Genomic DNA, 7495 nt, shown 5'->3' on the forward strand with positions numbered 1-7495 from the left:
AAGGGTTACAACATATGAGATCGAATATTAAGGTTAATGAAAACTGAAATCAGACATCCCATAAACCGGATACATATAACAATAATATAAACATTCATTCACAGGCTATGTAATCGGTAACTATCACAAGAAAAATTATAAAAAAAATTTATTCATAAATGATAGTTTTATTCAAAAATAGACCTTATATAATAATTGAAATAAATCAAAACATTGATGTCTATTTTCTTGATAAGAATCTAATTTTATTCTTTATTCCATGAGCAACTTAATCCTTCATATCACTAGAGGAAGGCATTTTATTACTTTTATACTTGAGCTTGTGAATTTATTCAAGAAGATAACCTTGTTGCTTGACCAGAATTTCTTGCAGTTGAGATGTTTTCGTATAGGACTCTGCAAGTACATGTAATTATGTCTTTGATTGAACTCAAAATTGTGTCAATGTCTGAATACAATAATCTTTCTTCAACATATTTTCTCTTTCCTTCTTGCTAAGACAATCTCTCTTTTTGATCTTCCTCTTAGGCTTCTTAGCATCAAGAGATGGTGCATACTTATTCTTAAGGAAATCTTTCAGATCAAGCACCCTTGCAAGAGAAGACATCGGATCCTGACTCATGGTTCAGACAAGGAATGAACCAGAGAAACGCAAAGATCCTTTTATATTTTTCATACTACCAAAAATATAAGATTCCTAAAATATGAAAATCTTAGAATATATTTTCAATTACTATATTTTATTCCCATAATTTACACATAGTGTGCCTTGGTTTTTTGCTTCCTCACACACATACAATCGGCACACAAGGTGAGGATGCAATTCTAATACCGATTAGGTGGTATTAGTATGAGATTTTCTCTCATCATGGATTCTAAACAAACAGGGTGTTATTGATCTAGTATCGTATGAAAAATCTTCTCTTGTTTCCTCGAATTAACGAAGTTTCTTGAGATTGGTTGGAGTTGCATAAGCACTTCTTAGCAATTATTTTTCTTGAGATAGTTTCACACTTTGTCTTATTTTTCCCTTTACCATTAGATGATTTTTCAACATCGGAAGACATGTCCATTTTTAAAATGGTTAAATCACTAATGGAGGAAGAGGGAATCAAATTAATAACTAGTGCAATATTAGTTGTTTCCTCTTCTTCGGAATTATTTGAATCAGAGGTCTTGTCTAGAGTTACAGCTAATTCCTTGCTTCCGGTGTATTTTCTAAGATTAGGACAGTCTTCAGTCATATGACCAAAACCTTTACACTTAAAGGATTGAGGCTGATATTCATCATCTTCTTCTTGATCCTTTTTTGCTTGACAGGAACTCGATCATCGGGTCGAGAAGATCGATGAACATATTTTATAAATATCTTATTTCTCCTTTTTAAAAGATCTCGAAATTGTCTAGTGATTAATGAATAATGACTGTTCAATATCATCATCAGAACCTTCTGCAATCAATTTATCATAATCATCCGGTAATCTATTTTTCTCCATAGGAGCTTTTGGAAATTTTCCAGCTTTAAAAGCAATTCCTTTATCTTGAATAGATTGCAATCCATGATCAAAAATCTTTAAATTTCCAACAAGTGTGCTTCGTGAAAGAGTCGAAATATCATTTGCTTCTATGATTGCATGCTTCTTAGATTCGTATCTAGATGGAAACGACCTGAGAATTTTGCACAATATATCTTTTTCAAAAATAGTCTTTCCAAGAGAGAAAGAAGCATTAACTATATCAGAGAGTTTAATATGAACTCTTCAAACGTGTCGTTTTCATCCATTCGAAAGTTTTCCCAATCAAAAGTGAGAGTTTGAAGTCTAGCTTCCTTTTCCGATGAGTTTCCTTCGAATACAATCTGAAGATTATTCCAAGCTTCCTGTGAAGTTTGGCATGTGGATACATGATGTTTTAGATCACGACTTACAACATGTATAATAGCATTCAAACCATATGAATTCTGATTTGCAAAAGCCTTTTCTTCGCCTGAATAATCCACTAAGCGTTTAAACTCATTTTATGGACCTTCTATTTTCGGGAGATTATAACCATCGATGACTAATAGCCAAGTATTAAAGTCTCGTGATTGAATAAAAGATCTCATAGAATATTTCCACCATAGATAGTTTGTTCCGTCAAATCTTGGCGGTACGTTAACTGAAATTGATTCATGTGAACTCGAGTTCATTTCTTATAGGTTGGATCGCACCATACACAGATTGTTAGCTCTTTTCGCGTTTGCCTGCTCTAGTACCAATTGAACATACAAGGGTACCCAAATACACCACAATCTTTTAGTTTCAACTTATAATTTCTCTACTATTTGAGGGTGAAAACGGTTTCTGCTGATTTTGGTAATTTCGGGTGTGTGGGTGAGAAATGAATTTAAACACTAAACAATGTATTGCAAGGGAGTACTTTAGATTCGAGATATAAATTTGTACAAATCTGTCCTAAACCAAGAAGTGGCCGTTCCAGACTTGCTTCGGTCACAAAGTGAAGGAGAAGCGTTGGTTTTGGGGAGGGAAGCGAAGAAAGTGTTGAGACCAGAATAGTTGATTCTGGAAGAGTAGTTGTTTCACGACTTGTATCAGAAAGTGGGAAGCTAACAGAGGGAAAGCTAGAAAATGTTTTCTGAGTGTTGTATCCTCCTGACCTGAACTTGTTTTCGGTGGAAATAGGTAATGCCTATTTATACAAGTCGAAGTGAAACGTACTCTGATCTCATTAAGAAATGGAAAACGGGTAAGTAAATGGGAGGAGGTGGTAACTGGTAACGCCTGGAATTTATGTTCCATAAAAGAAAGTGTTTCACCATTACTCTTTGTATTTACTAACCGCCTCATCCTTATGACACTTTCTTATAATGGGCATAGTGTATGCTGCATGATGTAAACCGCCAAACTAATACCCAATGAGCATCCCCCAGTTCGTGACATGCATTGATGTCTCGAGTGTTTTCGTGGAAAACATGTAGCACGTTGTTGTTGTCTAGAAAGTTGATCTTGGAAGACTTTCCGTCTCGGTGGTGACCTTCGACGGTCGAGATTTTGCATCTTAAGAGGAAAGGTAGCCGTTGATTATTGCAACCCTTCGTTTGGTATCCAGTGGCATGAAAGCATGATCAGTATGGCTTTAATATGGCCTAGTTTAGGCGTGGCCAAAAGTTAGGGTTTTGGCATTGTTTAGGCGCGACCAAACTAGGGCCAAAGATTGCCATGCATTAGCTGGTAACCTTGGACGGCTAAGATCTGCACCTTAGATGAAAAAGTGGCTGTTGACTGTTGCAGGCCTTCGTTTGGTAGCCGCATAGGGAAGGTCGGCATGGCATGGCCAAAACTAGGGTTTTGGGCCAAAGATTACCATGCGCTGTTTGGCAACCTTGAACGGATATGATTCGCATCTAGGATGGAAAAGTGGGCGTTGATCGTCGCACGCCTTCGTTTTGGTAGCCGCATAGGGAAGGCAGTCATGGTATGGCGCGGCAGGGTGGTTGGCATGCTATTGGAACATGTGACATAGCATGCCTTGGCGTGGCCAAAACTAGAGTTTTGTGCCAAAGGGTACCATGAGTGGTTTGGCGACCTTGGACGGCTAGGATTTGCATCTAGGATGGAAGGGTGGCCGTTGATCGTCACACGCCTTCGTTTTGGTAGCCGCATAGGGAAGGTCGGCATGGTGTGGCGCGACAAGGTGGTTGGCATGCCATTGGCACATGTGGCATGACATGCCTTGGCGCGGTTTGGTGTGGCCAAAACTAGGGTTTGGGGCCAAAGGTTACCATGCGTTGTTTGGCGACCTTGGACGGCTAGGGTTTTGCATCCAGAATGGAAAGGTGGCCGTTGATCGTCGCACGCCTTCGTTTTGGTAGCCGCATAGGGAAGGCAGGCATGGTGGGGCCAAGGCCAATGGCGAGGATGGCTTGGCATAGTGGGGCCAAGGGTTTGGTATGGACGGCTTGGCATGGTGGGGCCAAGGAAAGGTGCGATTGGCTTGGCATGATGGGGCCAAGGGATTTGGCATGCCATTGGCGCATGGTGCGGCTAGCATGGTTGGCATGCCTTGGCACGGTAGACGTGGCTGGCATGGTTGGCATGCCTTGGCGCGGAGATGTGGCTGGCATGGTTGGCATGCCTTGGCGCAGAGATGTGGCTGACATGGTTTGCCATTGGCACAGTGGTGCGGCTGGCATGGTTGGCATGCCTTGGCACGGAGATGTGGCTGGCATGGTTTGCCATTGGCACAGTGGTGCGGTTGGCATGGTTGGCATGCCTTGGCGCGGAGATGTGGCTGGCATGGTTTTCCATTGGCACAGTGGTGTGGCTAGCATGGTTGGCATGCCTTGGCACGAAGATGTGGCTGACATGGTTTTCCATTGGCACAGTGGTGCGGCTGGCATGGTTGGCATGCCTCGGCGCGGAGATGTGGTTGGCATGGTTTTCCGTTGGCACAGTGGTGGGCTAGCATGGCTGGCATGCCTTGGCGCGGAGATGTGGCTGGCATGGTTTGCCATTGGCACAGTGGTGCCTTTGGCATGGTTTGCATGCCTTGGCGCGGTAGCATGAGAATTAAGGTTTGGTATGTACGAAGATGATGTCGGTCAATACTAAGGGTTCTGCCGTGGAGCATGACACATGTATATAAAAAAAAGGTACCCTGGTAATTATTACGTAGGTATGTGATCGATTCAATAAATGTGCTAATGGTTATAGTGACGTCATGTCAGATGTGTGGTTTTACGATTTTAACCCTAAGTTAAAAACCACCATCAACATTAAGTCCCCTGCTTAGCTCGGAACGGGAGCATCGTTGCGAGGTAAGCATAAGATGGTGATAGGCTAGGACAAAAATCGAAACAACAAGTCGTGAAAAGATGGTCAGGAAGGTCCAACTAACCTTTTTCGAGAGGTAAAGAGAGTTTGTGCTCCCCGTGTTGGCGGCCTTCCATAAATTGTACTGGTGGTATAGACCGTGGAGTGGTGAGATGAAAATCGTCGGCTTAGTTTGGCCATGCATCACCTTGGCTGGGTTAGGGAACATCGTGACACTGTCTTGGCAAGTTTTTTGGTGTTGGTGCGGCAAGTCATGGCGCAGACGGCTTGACATGGTGGGACCAAGGCAATGGTGCAGTTTGGTGAGGCAAAGCATGCGCGGACGGCTTGGCATGTGGGTCCAAGGCATGGCGCGGTCCTGGAGAGGCAAGCATGGAGGATGGATTGGCGTGTTGGGGCCAAGGCAATGACGCGGACGGTCTTGGCATGGTGATTGGTCTTCGCGGGCCCGGTTGCCTCTTTTCCTTACTTGACTCAAATATGAAGTCCTTTCCTTATTCAAACTCCCAAGTATCACGCCTATAAAAGGAGGGCCGGCCTCTCCTTTTACTTCACACCTATATATTTTTTTATTCTAGTCGTGTGGTAACAGTAAAGCGGACGAGCGAATCCCAAGTATGTCTTCCAACACTTCCTCTTTAACTTGCATTTCTTGTTTTTTTTTTTTGTTAGTGCAAACCGTAGCTATAGGCGTACCTTTTCATGAACTTGTAGAAATGTTGTCCTTCTGCGTCGGTATGAATCCTAGCCGTAGGTACGCTTTACACGAACTTGTAGTAACATTTAAGCGTGAATACCTTAGTGATGTTGGCCGCCTCAATTACCGTGCAAAGTAGGCATGCATGAGCTCGTAATTGTCATTCCCTTCCCGTGAAAACCTAGCTTCTAGGGTTTACTCATTTTTCCTGGTGTGACCGTGTGTATGGTTCCTGTGGTGGGGAGCGCCTCCTCGGCCGGGCGTAAATTTCCCGCTACAGGGTATGGTCTTGGCATGAGGTGGTGATGCAGGGTCTGTCAGTCCCCATTTATTTGCCTATGCGTATTATGACTTTGAAACAAATTGGCTTGTGTCCAGGATGAATATCTTGTGTCTGATAAAATAATTTCCATTCACTTTCCGTAATAATTTCTCTTCGTATTGTTCCATTGTAGTTATTTCGAAGGTGGAAGTAGCGTGAGAGAATTTTCGTAAGGATGTCATTTGAGAAAAGTTATGCCGTACTGAAAGATGTTGGCAATTCCAAGCCGAACATAGATGATGAGTTCTTTACAACATCCGCCATGGTTAGGATAAATCATCCCAAGTATGTGTCGATTCTTATGACTGGTCCGGAAAGTGAAGGAGAGGCCCGGTCGGTTCGGCCAGGAGGTGTAATAAGGTTTTGTCTTCAGAGGAAAGAGTATCATGCTTCTCCTATTGACTTTAAAATCTCTGTGAGTACGTTTTGTCCCTTTGAGAAATGTATGAGATTCATGATGATCCAGGAATGTGTAAAATCCAGTTTGACCAAGACGTAGATCATTGATGCTATCGCGGATTCCGCGGTGCTTCAAATTAGGAAAGATATTCCAGGCTTGGTTACTTTTATTTACAGATGGTGTCCAGACACTCACACGACCATATGTAGGTGGGGTGAAATGACTTTCTCCTTTGAGAGCGTGGCCGTGTTGCTGAACCTTCCTGTAATAGGAAACCTCGATGTCAAATTGTCTGCAGATGAAGAAGAAATGCGCGCCGCTCTGGTTGCGAAATCAAAAGGATTCGTTCGGAAAGAAAACGAGACGAGGTGCTTCTATGGCTGGTGGGTATCTCAGTGGTTTCCCGATGAGTTGGAGCCGAATCAGAAGAATAGTACGCTTCATGTCACGACGTTCTTGGCTCTTTAGTTATCCAGAGATATTTTCGATGACGGCTCGGGTAAGAAGGAGATAAGACAGGAACTTATCAATTTTTCCATAAAATTGGAAAAAGGTGTCGTTCTCCCTATTGGCGGATTGTTTCTTGGTTCTCTGTACACACACTTGGATCATCTGGTCGCGGACATGTGCGCTTCAAATGGTTACATGAAAGTGGATTCGTATATTCATGCCTCCTTTCTCCAAGCGTGGATGTGGGAGCACTTCGAAAGGTATGATCCAAAACAGTTGGCCGTACTTCCCGAGTCTTGGGGTGGCTCTAGGATATTGCGCTGGTCTAATAGGCTCCCAAAGGTTGGTTCGAATCTGGTTGGATTCCTTGACAACTGGCACACGGTTAATTTTTGTCCATGGGCTCCGGTGCATATGCGTCCATAACTCAGATCAGTACCTTTGCTCCTGCTCCGAGCATGTCTTTGTCTTCTGATAAAGAGGATATGAGTGTTGGAGAGATGGCGTTCATGTGAAGCTACACGCCTGGTTATGTGCCGTCTCTCTTTCTAGGATCTTGCAAAGCAGTCTTTCTAACAATATCGATAGGGCGGCTCGGCATATGGGTTTTGACCAAGGGGTCCCACTTGTTCGTCAGCAGGTTGTTTCAGAAGTCTCGTTGCCAACTATTCTCGATGCTACTGTTCTTGTGTCAGGTAAAAGTCTCCCTTTCATGCTTGCGAAACGAAATCCATCAACAACCTCCAAATATAACATATTTTGGCAGGATGAGTTTCTCGTTTTCCATGGGTTCG

The sequence above is a fragment of the Papaver somniferum genome, chromosome 6 (assembly GCF_003573695.1).
Source record: "Papaver somniferum cultivar HN1 chromosome 6, ASM357369v1, whole genome shotgun sequence".
Lineage (NCBI taxonomy): Eukaryota > Viridiplantae > Streptophyta > Magnoliopsida > Ranunculales > Papaveraceae > Papaver > Papaver somniferum.